We start from the raw sequence: 13,968 nt of genomic DNA, 5'->3' as shown, positions 1-13,968 counted from the left end.
TCAGGGCTCCAGCACCCACGGTCCGAATGCCTGGAATGGAGACGGCCGGTTCTGGCAACCAGGTCCGATGCACTAGAATCCAGCCCCATTTCCGTCCCCCACCATGCCCGTCCGGCGGCCTCTCCCGCCTTATTCAGCCCTTACTCACCTGGGGACCCCGGGCGGGGCGCGAGGGCACCTGCTGGGGGAGGGCAGAAGGGGTCAGGGGAAGCCCCCGGCCTTGAGGGTACAAGGGGCGCTTCCCCCAGGGCGGACCCAGCAGGCAGAGGCCCAGGAGCAGGGCTCCGCGACCCGGGCCGGGCTGGGGACACGGCGGGGGCTCCGCTCTGCGTCGTGGGGCTGGACTTGGGGGACCTGCGGCGACAGGGAGCCAGGAACAGAGAGAGGAATGATGAGTGGCCCCGCCCACCCTGAGGCCCCGCCCCAGCCCAGTGCCAGCCAGGCCCATGCATGCAAGATCCTCCCTGCCTGCCTGAGGCGGTCGCCAGAGCTTAAGCCCCGCCTGCCAGCAGTGCCAAGGTCCCAGCTCCACCCCGCCCCGCAGGCCGCGCTCCACGGCAAGCCCCGCCCTCTCTAAGCTCCGCCTCTTGCTTCAAGTGGGAACCACTCTGGGGAAGGGGCGCGCCACTGTCTGGTCTGGCACTTCTCCTGCAGCCCGGGCTCGGGAGCTTTGGGGTCGTGGGGGCCGGCTCTGGTACCTGCGTCGGGCCGGGACGCTCTGCACTTGCAGCTAGGAGTCATCTATGAACCCCGTGGGCGTGCTGACGGTGGTCGTGTTAATGTCATCGATGATGCTGGGCGCCTCCCTCAGCACGTGGTGCATGAGCAGCATCTCTTTGCACCGCTGTGCCTGCTCTGGGGACTCCTCCATCAGCTGTTCTGGTTCCCACGGGAGTACAGGTTGACCAGCAGCTCCCAGAAGATGAACTGGTTGGTCTGAGAGTGGGCAAAGAGGGAAGGAGGTTAGAACCTGATGCCTGTGCCGCCCTGGCTGCCCCGCCGGGCTCTGCTGGGACTGTTTGCTGGACTTGGAACCCCGATTATGGCTTTTCAGACACGGCTTCTACACCGCTTACACTCGAAGATCTGCCTCCCCACCGCCCTTTTCTCACTCAAATGAGGACACTGAGGTCCAGAGGAAAAGTCACCTAAGGTCACAGATCTGGGAGGGGGACTCAGGATCTATCATGCCACCAGGACATCTGTCTACTCAGTTTTAAAAAATTTTTTTGGAGATAGGATCTCCGTTTGTCGCCAGGCTGGAGTACAGTGGGCGAGATCACCGCTCACTACAGCCTCAACCGCCTGGGCTCAAAGTGATCCTCCAACGTCAGCCTATGGAGTAGCTAGGACTACATGCACGTGCCATCACCAAGCCCAGCTATTTTTTTAAATTTTTGTGTAGAGATGAAGTTTCATTATGTTGCCCAAGCTGGTCTGGAACTCCTGTGCTGAAGCGATCCTCCCACCTCAGATCAGCCTCCCAAAGTGCTGGGATTACAGGCATGAGCCACTGTAATCCCACATTGTATTTCTGTGGGACAACTCTGGTCTGGACCATGCCTCCCTTTCTGAGGCTGGTCCCATAAGGCTGGTCGGCATCTCCCCCAGGCCAACATGGCCACCTGGGTCCCCAGTGCCACAGGAACCCCCTACCCCCATGAAGCAGCACATGCACGTCATGAGGTGGATGATGGTCTGGGCATGAGGTCCTGCACGTTCTTGTTGACAATGGCCACGTACGAGTCCACCAGGTTCTGAATGGTCTCCACTTGCTGCTCCAGCTGTGGTCCATGGAGTGCATGAAGCTGTCAGAGCCATTCCCCTCGGTCTTGCTGGCCTGTCATGAAGAACACAAGGGCATCAGGGTAGACAGGCCATGTAGCCAGGCTCCAGGCATTCCCTGCAAGGGTACCTGGAACATTGATGCAGAGAGAGAAGCAACTGGCCTAAACAGACACCCAGATCCCCACATGCTCTAAAGGGTTTCAGGTCTCTGCCCATCCCTATATCTCTCAGGACCCCAGACTCCCCTGATTCAGCCTCATCTTGTTTCTGACTGTAGTACCCAGAGTTTGCCTCAATTTCCCAAACCAGAAATGAGAAAACAACATCTGCAGGTCCTTTGCTTAAAGACCTGGCCAGAGCTGGTGCCAGGCTGCAGACACCTGGCAGGAAGCAAGAGAAGGTCACACTCACTTTCTTCTCGTCCTGGGAGGCACACACACCAACATTGCCGCCACTGCTGGCACCAGGGAGCACAGCCAAAGTAGACACACACAGCGAGGAAAAGGGGAGAGGTTGAGTGAAGCTGGGACACTGCACCCCAACTCTAAGGCTCCGCTAGACAGTGCCACAGTGAAACAGGGGAGAAAAGAGAAGGCAGTCACAGGAAACCAGCATCATAGGAAGGGCATGCAGGAAACCCCATCTGTGGCAGAGACGGAGACACAAAACTGCCACTGGAGAAGGATGGGAGGACCAGAAAACTTAACTCTGATCTCACCCCCAGAGTAGATAGTGGGGAGGATTCCTGGTTATTTCTGAGCCAAATAAGGGCTCATAAACATGGCATGACTTGGCATCACTGTGGATGGTGCCCCAGGGCCCCCTAGTATCAGCAGCTTGCCCCTTCTCTCCTTGCCCTGCTGCTCACCCCAACACACTCAAGGTACACGCCAGCCCTCAGAAAGGAGGACTTTCAGCTGTTCACCTCCTCCTGTGTCTCACGGGCCAGCTCCAGCTGCTGATAATCCTTGTAGATATTCCAGCAAGACAGGGCAGGCAGTGAGGGCAGATGGGCAAAGCCCCACTCTCACTGGGGGTTAGGGGCATGCCTGGACTTGGAGATCATCACACCTGAGGCAAGTCCTGGCTTGCTTATTTCCCAGCTGTGTGATTCTGGGCAAATCCCTTCCTTTCAGCCTCAGTTCCCTTATTGGGAAGATGGGTTAATAATAATTCCTGCCTTGTTATGGTTTGGCTGTGTCCCATCCAAATCTCAACTTGAATTGTATCTCCCAGAATTCCCACATGTTGTGGAAGGGACCCAGGGAGAAGTAATTGAATCAGGAGGGCTGGTCTTTCCTGTGCTAAATTCTCATGACTGAATAAGTCTCATGAGATACGATGGGTTTATCAGGGGTTTCTCCTTTTGCTTCTCTCATTTTCTTCTGCTGCTGCCAATGTAAGAAGTTCCTTTCGCCTCTCGCCATGATTCTGAGGCCTCCCCAGCAATGTGGAACTATAAGTCCAATTAAACCTCTTTTTCTTCCCAGTCTCGGGTATGTTTGTATCAGAAGTGTGAAAATGGACTAATACGGTAAATTGGTACCAGTAGAGTGGGGCATTGCTGAAAAGATACCTGAAAATGTGGATGTGGCTTTGGACCTAGGTAACAGGCAAAGGTTGGAACAATTTGGAGGGCTCGGAGGAAGACAGAAAAATGTGGGAAAGTTTGGAACTTCCTAGAGACTTGTTGAATGGCTTTGCCGCAAATGCTGATAGTGATACGGACAATAAAATCCAGGCTAAGGTGGTCTCAGATGGAGACAGGGAACTTGTTCAGAAGTGGAGCAAAGGTGACTCTTGTTATGTTTTAGCAAAGAGACTGGTGGCATTTTGCCCCTGCCCTAGAGATTTATGGAACTTTGAACTTGAGAGAGAAGATATAGGGTATCTGGCCGAAGAAATTTCTAAGTAGCAAAGCATTCAGGAGGTGACTTGGGTACTATTAAAGGCACTCAGTTTTATAAGGGAAGTGAGCATAAGTTTGGAAAACTTGCAGCCTGACTATGTGACAGAAAAGAAAAACCCATTTTCTGGGGAGAAATTCAAGCCAGCTGCAGAAATTTGCGTGAGTAGCAGGGAGCCTAATGCTAATCCCCAAGACCATGGGGAAAATGTCTCCAGGCCATGTCAGAGACCTTCACAGCAGACCCTCCCATCACAGGCCTGGAGGCCCAGGAGGAAAATGTGGTTTTGTGGGCCAGGGCCAGGGACCCTGTGCTGTGTGCAGCCTAGGGTCTTGGTGCCCTATGTCCCAACCACTTAGCCGTGGCTGAAAGGGGCCAACATACAGCTCAGGCTGTGGCTTCAGAGGGTGGAAGGCCCAAGATTTGGCAGCTTCCATGTGGTGTTGACCCTGTAAGTGCATAGAAGTCTAGAATTGAGATTTGGGAACCTCCACCTAGATTTCAGAAGATGTATGGAAATGCCTGGATGCCCAGGCAGAAGTTTGCTGCCGGGGCCCTCATGGAGAACCTCTGCTAGGGCAGTGCAGAAGGGAAATGTGGGGTCAGAGCCCACCCCACAGAGTCCCTCCTGGGGCACTGCCTAGTGGAGCTGTGAGGAGGACAACTGTCCTTCAGACCCCAGAATGGTAGATCCACTGACAGCTTGCACCATGCGCCTGGAAAAGCTGCAGACACTCAATGCCAGCTCATGAAAGCATCTGGGAGGAAGGCTGTACCCTGCAAAGCCACAGGGGTGGAGCTGCCCAAGACCATGGGAACCCAACTCTTGCATCAGTGTGACCTGGATGCGAGACACGGAGTCAAAGGAAATAATTTTGGAGCTCAAAATTTGACTGTCCCGGCCGGGTGCGGTGGCTCAAGCCTGTAATCCCAGCACTTTGGGAGGCTGAGACAGGCGGATCACGAGGTCAGGAGATCGAGACCATCCTGGCTAACACCGTGAAACCCCATCTCTACTAAAAAAAATACAAAAAAAAAAAAAAATTAGCTGGGCATGGCACCTGTAGTCCCAGCTACTCAGGAGGCTGAGGCAGGAGAATAGCATGAACCTGGGAGGCAGAGCTTGCAGTGGGCTGAAATCCGGCCACTGCACTCCAGCCTGGGTGACAGAGCGAGACTCCATCTCAAAAAAAAAAAAAAAAAAAAAAAAAAAAAAAATTGACTGTCTCACTGGATTTCGGACTTGCACGGGCCTTGTAACCTCTTTGTTTTGGTCAATTTCTCCCATTTGGAACAGCTGTATTTACCCAATACCTGTACCCTCATTGTATCTAGGAAGTACCTAGTTTGTTTTTTATTTTACCGGCTCATAGGTGAAAGAGACTTCCTTTGTCTCAGATGAGGCTTTGGACTGTGGACTTTTTGGGTTAATGCTGAAATGAGTTAAGATTTTGGGAGACTGTTGGGAAGGCATGATTGGTTTTGAAATATGAGGAAATGAGATTTGGAGGGGCCAGGGGTGGAATGATATGGTTTGGCTGTGTCCCCACCCAAATCTCAACTTGAATTGTATCTCCCAGTATTCCATGTTATGGGAGGGACCCAAGAAGTGGTAACGAATCATGGAAGTTGGTCTTTCCCATGCTATTATCATGACAGTCAATAAGTCTCATGAGATCTGATGAGTTTATAGGGGTTTCTGCTCTTGCTTCTCTCTCATTTTCTCCTGCCACCACCATGTAAGAAGCGCCTTTCACCTCCCGCCATGATTCTGAGGCCTCCCCAGCCATGTCGAGCTATAAGTCCAATTAAACCTCTTTTTCTTCCCAGTCTCAGGTATGTTTTTATCAGCAGTGTGAAAACAGACTAATACATGTCTCTTTGGATCACTGTGAGGATTCAGCAAAACATTATCCTAAAAAGAAAAAAAATAAGTTAAAAGTCTTGCTTAAATATGACAAGCTTATAAAAATTAACAGAAGCGTTATATTAGAATTTCTAAAGTCATTTCCATTGAAATCAAGAATAAGAAAAACATGCTGCTTTCCCCAGTGTTAGTCAACATTATTTAAAATGTTTAGCTAATTAAACTGAAAAAAACAATGGAAAAAAAGTATGGTATGTGTATCATACAAAACAGGTAAAATTGAATATTTTCGCATATAATAGAGAACAGAGAAAATTTGATTTTAATAAGATAAATACTACTACCATTAAAATAATTTAATAAAATACCTTAAATCAAGATATATACAGTACATAAAAAATATTAGCCTTTCTCAATATGAGGAATAACTAGTCATGGATATAAATTTATTTTTTAAATAACACAAAAAAGCATTATATATTACATAGGAATACATATAAAACCATTATCTATTATTTAGAAATGCAAAAATACATTTTAAAAATGTTTAGGCCGGGCGCGGTGGCTCAAGCCTGTAATCCCAGCACTTTGGGAGGCCGAGGCGGGTGGATCACGAGGTCAGGAGATCGAGACCCTCCTGGCTAACACGGTGAAACCCCGTCTCTACTAAAAATACAAAAAACTAGCCGGGCGCGGTGGCGGGCGCGTGTAGTCCCAGCTACTCGGAGGCTGAGGCGGGAGAATGGCGGGAACCCGGGAGGCGGAGCTTGCAGTGAGCCGAGATCGCGCCACTGCACTCCAGCCTGGGCGACACAGCGAGACTCCGTCTCAAAAAAAAAAAAAAAAAAATGTTTAAATGTCTGGGAATTATACACACTGGCTCCTAGACAGTGGCCACATATCTAGAAAGGGGGAAGATGAAAGAATGTCATCACATTCTATAAATACGTCAAAATGTTAAAATCTAGTGAGTATGAGAGGAGGGTACATGTTGACTGGAATATTTTGTATATTTCTCTGTATATTTGAAATATTTAATAATACAATTTTAAATTTGAAATATCTTCTTTAAAATCATGATAAGGCCGGGCCTGGTGGCTCATGCCTGCAAATCCAGCACTTTGAGAGGCCGAGATGGGCGGATCACTTTAGGTCAGAAGTTTGAGACCAGTTTGACCAATATGGTGAAACCCGTCTCTACTGAAACTACAAAAATTAGCCAGGCATGGTGGCATGCACCTATAGTCCCAGCTTCTTGGGACGCTGAGGCAGGAGAATTGCTTGAACCCGGGAGGCGAAGGTTGCAGTGAGTCAAGATTGTACCACTGCACTGCAGGCTGGGTGACAGAGCAAGATTCCATCTCAAAGAAAAAAGAAGAAAAAAATCGGCCGGGTGCGGTGGCTCAGGCCTGTAATCTCAGCACTTTGGGAGGCCAAGGCAGGCGGATCACGAGGTCAGGAGATTGAGACCATCCTGGCTAACATGGTGAAACCCCGTCTCTACTAAAAATACAAAATAATTAGCCAGGCATGGTGGCGGGCGCCTGTAATCCCAGCTACTCAAGAGGCTGAGGCAGGAGAATGGCCGTGAATCCGGGAGGCGCAGCTCGCAGTGAGCCGAGATTGCACTACTGCACTCCAGCCTGGGTGACAGAGCGAGACTCTGTCTCAAGAAAAAAAAAAAAAAAAAATCATGATTAAAACCAACAATAGGCCGGGTGCGGTGGCTCACGCCTGTAATCCTAGCACTTTGGGAGGTCGAGGCGGGCGGATTGCCTGAGCTCAGGAGTTCGAAATCAGCCTGGGCAACATGGTGAAACCCCATCTTTACTAAAATACAGAAAAAATAAAAAAGAAAATGAAAACGAAAACAAAAACAACAACAATAATGGCTAAGAACGTTTGTATATGAAGTCATCTTTAAAGACAGAAAACAAGATCTAAGCAAGTGGAGTGACATGCTAGTACTCCAGAAAGGATAGTGTTCATATTAATTTTTAGAAAAATTAATGTATGTGATGCAATCCCCATTAGAATCACATCGAATTACGTCTTGGTCCATTTTGGCCACTGTAACAAAATACTATAGCTTGGATAGCTACTAAACAACATAAATTGATTTTTCCTAGTTTTGAAGGCTGGGAAGTCCAAGATCAAGGCACAGGCAGGTCAGTGTCTGGTGAGAGCCCATTTCATTGTTTATTTACGGTGCCTTCTTGTTATGCCCTCAGTGGGGGAAGGGACAAGCAAGCTCCCTTGGGCCTCTTTTATAAGGGGACTAATCCTGTTTATGGGAGCTCTGCCCTCACGACCTAGCGACTTCCCAAAAGCTCTACCTTTTAATACTGTCACCTTGGGGGATAGGATTTCAACACAGGAATTTGGGGAGGGCACGAACATTCAAACCATAGCAAGCCATTTTACAAAAGTACATCAAACGAATGTAAAGTTCAAATGAAAAAGTAAATGAATAGGCAAGAAAACTATGAAAATAAAAAATAGAAAAAGGGAGAATTGCCCAACCAAATTATTAACCTACATTATAGAGTCACTATAATCAAAACAACATTAAAAGATGAATAAAAATGTCTCTGTGGATCAGAAATTGATCCCAAAATCAATGTAAGTATCTATATGAACATGAAATACAGGCAGGGTACTATTGCAATTCAGTGGGAAAAGGTTAATTTTTTAAATATAAACTGGCCATCAATCTAGAAGAAAACACAACTAAATCCACTATCTCATGCCATTCACAAAAATAAGGTTCTGATGGTTTAGACATTTAAATATAAGGAATAAAGAATATGAACAAACAATGAGCAGCAGAGAAACATGTGTTTTATAATATTATGAAAATACACTCAATGTCATTAGAACTCAGGAATAAGCAAACTGAATAATCTGTGGTTTTATCAATAACTTGGAATATGATGTAGTTCTTAAAAATATTGATCCAGAGTCTCACTTACTGGGACAGAGAGATGAAAAAATCACATTGCTTAAGTGTGATTTTTTTTTTATCAATCATAAAACACTATACTTGGATATACCAATTTTTATAGGTCTGTACAAGTATAAGGGAAGATATGGACCAAGGGACATCGAGCTGTTACTATTGCTTGTTTATGGGGTGAGGATGGAAGGGACTGGAAGAAGGTTATTAATGTTATTCTTATATATATATATGAATATATTTTACTTTTTAAAATAAGAAGACTTGTTGATATAATTTTAAAATAATTTTAAATATTTAGGCATATTGAGAAAAGAAAACCAAGGAGGCTTTGCAGACGCCCCTGCTGTTGGGAGCCCGGTACTATCAGTCATGGCTAACCCCACCATGTTCTTTGACATAGCCCTTGACGGCGAGCCCTTGGGGCACGTCTCCTTCAAGCTGTTTGCAGACAAGTTTCCAAATACAGCAGAAAACTTTCATGCTCTGAGCACTGGAAAGAAAGGATTTGGTTATAAGGGTTCCTGCTTTCACAGCATTATTCCAGGGTTTATGTGTCGGGTAGTGACTTCACATGCCATAATGGCACTGGTGGCAAGTCCACCTGTGGGGAGAAATTTGATGATGAGAACTTCATCCTAAAGCGTACAGGTCCTGGCATCTTGTCCACGGCAAATGCTGGATCCAACACAAATGATTCCCAGTTTTTCATCTGCACTGCCAAGACTGAGTGGTTGGTTGGCAAGCATGTGGTCTTTGGCAAGGTGAAAGAAGGTATGAACATTGTGGAGGCCATGGAGCGCTTTGGGTCCAGGAATGGCAAGACCAGGAAGAAGATTACCATTGCTGACTGTGGACAACTCTAATAAGTTTGACAGGTTTTATCTTAACCACTAGACCATTCCTTCTGTAGCTCAGAAGAGCACCCCCCACCCCATTTGCTCACAGTATCCTAGAATCTTTGTGCTCTCACTGCAGCTCCCTTTGGGTTCCATGTTTTCCTTGTTCCCTTCCATGCCTAGCTGGATTGCGGAGTTGACTTTATGATTATGAAATAAAAACTAAATAATCAAAAAAAAAAAAGAAAAAGAAAAAAAATGAATTGGCCTTAAGAGGTATAATGGCTATTATCCTAGTGTCGCGGTAGAAGAAAGGAAAGGATGGAGAGAGATTAAATAAATTAGTTGTTTATTGAAATTTTTTTTTTTTTTGAGACAGAGTCTCGCCCTGTCACCCAGGTTGGAGTGCAGTGGTGTGATCTCGGCTCACAGTAAATTCCACCTCCCAGGTTCAAGCCTTCTCCTGCCTCAGCCTCCTGACTAGCTGGGACTACATGTGCCTGCCACCACAGCAAGCTCATTTTTTGTATTTTTAGTAGAGACAGAGTTTCACCATGTTGGTAAGGCTGGTCTTGAACTCCTGACCTCAGGTGGTCCACCCATCTCAGCTCCCAAAGTGCTAGGATTATAGGCATGAGCCACTGTGCCCAGCCTGAAACTTGTTAAGCCCAGGCAGAGTTCCTGGGGCCCAGAGGGATACACGAAATATAAGGCACAGACCTTACTCTCTATTGGCATAAAGTCTGATTGTGGATGAAATTAAAATACTTGAAACCATTTACATATAATGACACAAGCCCCTCCAAAACTGTCTGGTTATTCATGTTTTATATAACGGTAGTTTCCTTTTCAATAGGTGAAAACTTAAATTTTTTAAACATGTTATAGGGTTGAAAAATTGATACGTATGTTTTAGAATCAGGAGTTGTGGAAATAGGAAAACTTGATGAGACCTGAAGAAATAGATTAAAAGCTGTTTGTTTGGGGATCTTTTGGAAAGTTCTTGAGCAGATGTGTTACATATGCACCCATTTTGTGGGACAGTGCTTTGCTAAGGTATAAATGATTATATTTCTGTAAATGGACTTTTTCCCCAAATTTTAATAATTTAAGTGTTCTTGGCATGAAAATATGGAGGAATATTAAATTTTGCTTTAATTTTAGTAGCATAATCAGAACCAGCTCTGCAGTTCACCCCATGTGAACTACTTTTCCATGCATGATCAGGGAGCTGCTCCTTCACAGTTACTGTGAACTTTGCTTCCTGGGGAGAAGCTCAGAAGAGGGAGGTCAGATGAACCTCAACCCCCATCTCCTTGGTTAGTTTTGGAGTTGCAACTGGCACTCATTTCCTCTCTTCCCCACTATGCATTCTAACTGCCCTTTACCCTTGGCTATGACCTCTGCAAGTTTTGGATGCTTACTTGGTGATGTGTTCCAGACCACATTACTGCAACAGCTGAGTCTTGAGTAATCTCTGGCCAAAGCTGCTATACAAGGGGTCCCTTCACAGTACAGGTGGACATGGGAATACTAAGAGGCACCCAAGTAGGTCACCTGAGTTCCATATGTACACAATGCCTCTGCCCATTGTATAAAAATGTTCTTACCTTTGCTTGCTGATCAAGATAAATTACTCCTGCCAGGATGATGACTTCTTTTCTCACTTGCTGGTCTCAGGAGACAAAGAGCCCAAGGTGCCCTGGAAGGCTGCCTTAACCTTGTGTTCAATGGAACTCTGGATTTGCTCCCTAGCTAGAGTGCACCCACTTTGAGGACCAGGAGCTCTAACCCCACAGAGACCACAGTTGTGCAGCCAGGAAGTGAAATGTCCTCTTTGAGTCATTAGAAGGGATGAGAAGAGGGTAGAAAGGAAGGCACTCCCGCTCCTGCCCCTTGGTTCCTGGGTCCATGCATTCTTCTCACTGGAGATACAGCTGCATGCGTGAGGACAGGCCTCCACAGGTCTTTGATTCAGTGCATATGCTGCATCCTGGAGGATGACACCTGCTCTTACAGAATATTGTGTCTGGGCTGGCACTGAAGTTGGGCAGTAAGAAGGTTATTGCAGTGCTCTTTCAGGCTGGCTGCTTCTCGATGGTTGTGGTACAAGTTGGCCCTGTGGACATGGGCTTCCTTTAGTGTGAAGTGGGTCTCCTGTTGGATGTTATGTTGTGTGGGATTCCATGCCTGTGGATCAGACATTCCATAAGCTCCCAAATAGGGAGCTTAGCAGGCTGAGGCTCCATGGGCAAGAAATGCAGACTTTTACCAGTATAGCTATCTATTCCAATAAGAATTAATCACTGGCCCTCCAATGAGGAAAAGGAACCAATGTAGTCAACTTGTCACCAAGTGGCAATTTGGTCTCCTCAAGAGATAGCGCCATATTGGAGGGTCAGCGTTGGGATCTATTGCTGGAAGATTGGACATTCAGAGGCAGCCATAGCTAGATCATGGGAGTTCATGCCGTTGGGCCCAGCTCTGCTTCTGTGGCAGCTTCATTCATGGGCAGGTTGTGCTAATTCTGGGGCAACTAATGACAAAGGCTGGATAACACTGGCTGCCCAGGTCATTTTTGCCTACTTGCTTATTCAGTACCTCTTCCTTGGAGAACGCTTTCTGGTAGGGTCATCACTTTCTTCGTGCTTCCAAGAACCACACAGACATGAATCTGCCTATCTCCTAAGAGACATGGTGTTAAATCCAATGTCCTAAGATAGCGTCCTAAGACTATGAAGTCTTGCTCATCCAGTCTTATATTCTGGTCTCTTTGATGTAACACCCTCAACATGAAATCCCAGGAGTTCTTCCCTTGGCTTCTGCCAGTCCATGGTGGCTAATTCTTCTAGCTGTTTTGGGATGTGATCTTTTTCTTCCATCATCAGGCACAGCATGTCCTTGGAAGTGGTATGCTGGGGTTTAGCCCTGTTTATCCATCTGGCACCAGGAGAAGAGGTAGTATTCTGAGGGGACACTTGTTCTATTGAAGAAAAGAGGCCTCTGCAGTGTCCTCCTTCCTGGGCAAAGATCTCAACTTGTGGGGGGTGGGGCACTTCTGTAGCCTCTAAGGGCTTGGGAGTTTGCAGAGCCACAGTCTTCAGGGGTCCTTTACCCAGATGTCCTTATCCCATGTTTCAGGGTCCCAGCTTTTCTCAACTAGGGCCCTGACCTTAGTGTAGCAGACCTGCCTTGCCTGACCACTCATTGACTTTGTAGTTCTGCAACTCTATGAAATGTTGACTTTATACCGCAGTTATGCCCACTTTGCACTGCTGAACACAAGAATGCTTTGTAAGCTACCAAAAAGGACCTTTGTCTATCATACTTATTTTTTAAATTCAGGTTAAGGTAAAATCTACATATAGTAAAATTTAGATGTATACTTTGATCAGTTTTTGACAAATGTATATATTTGTGTAAGAACCACCACAACTGAGATAGAGAACATAAGCATCAGCCCCCAATATTCCTTCAGGACGCCTCTTTGTAATTAATCTTCTTCCCAACCCCGGCGCCTGGCAACCACTGATCTGATTTCTGTAGCTGTGACTTTTTAGAAGTATCATATAAATGGAATCACTCCTGAGGTCGTTTGCACCTTGCTTTCTTCATTTTAACACATTTGAGATTCATTCACGTTGTTGCACGTATCAGTACTTCATTCCCTTTTGTTGTGAATAGTATTCCATTGTATGGATGCATCACAATTTGTTTACCCATTTCCTATTAGATGGGCATTTGGGTTGTTCCAGTTTTGGGTAATTATGAATAAAACTTCTAAAAACTTTCACACTCAGGTCTTAGTGTGAAGCTATGCTTTCATTTATCCTGGGTAAATAGCCATGAGTGAGACTGTTGGATTATATGATAAAGTGTGTGTTTCAGTTAATTTAAAAATACTCCTAGGCTGGGGGCAGTGGCTCAGGCCTGTAATCCCAGCACTTTGAGAGGCCAATGTGGGAGGATCACTTCATCCCTGGAGTTTGAGACCAACCTGGGCAACATAATGAGACCCCCATCTCTACCAAAAATTGAAAAAGTAGCCAGATGTGGTGGCACATGTCTGTAGTCCCAGCTGCTTCAGAGGCTAAGGTGGGAGGATTGCTTGAGTTCAGAGGGTTGAGGCTGCAGTGAGCCCTAATCATGCTACTGCATTCCAACCTGGGCAACAGAGTGAGACTTTGTCATTTGTCTGTTTGTTTGTTTGTTTGTTTGTTGACAGGGTCTTACTCTATCACCCAGGCTGGAGTGCAGTGGCGCAATCTTGGCTCCCGGGGCGATCAGGGCAATCTCCACCTCCCAGGCTCAAGCAATTCTCCTGTTTGGCCTCCCGCTGAGCCTTACTGCCTGGCTAATTTTTGTATTTTTAGTAGAGACAGTTTCGCCATGTTGGCCAGGCTGGTCTTGAACTCCTGACCTCAAACAATCCATCCGCCTCGGCTTCCCAAAGTGCCAGGATTACAGGTGTGAGCCCCCGTGCCTAGCCAGACCCTTGTCTTTATAAAAAAGCAAAACAAAACAAAACAAAAAGAAAGAAGAAAGAAAGAAAGAAAGAAAGAAAGAAAGAAAGAAAGAAAGAAAGAAAAGAAAGAAAGAAAGAAGAAGAGA

The 13,968-nt window shown here is 46.4% G+C and overlaps 1 pseudogene; it reads right to left on the bottom strand.

The window, feature by feature from the left end:
* LOC104671871 lies at positions 1-3,350 on the bottom strand (annotated as a pseudogene).
* Between the last annotated feature and the right edge of the window lie 10,618 nt (positions 3,351-13,968).

This window comes from Rhinopithecus roxellana, chromosome 5 (assembly GCF_007565055.1).
Source record: "Rhinopithecus roxellana isolate Shanxi Qingling chromosome 5, ASM756505v1, whole genome shotgun sequence".
NCBI classification, from domain to species: Eukaryota; Metazoa; Chordata; class Mammalia; order Primates; family Cercopithecidae; genus Rhinopithecus; species Rhinopithecus roxellana.
Note: the sequence above shows the minus strand (reverse complement) of the source record. Positions and strands in the feature narration are given on the sequence as shown.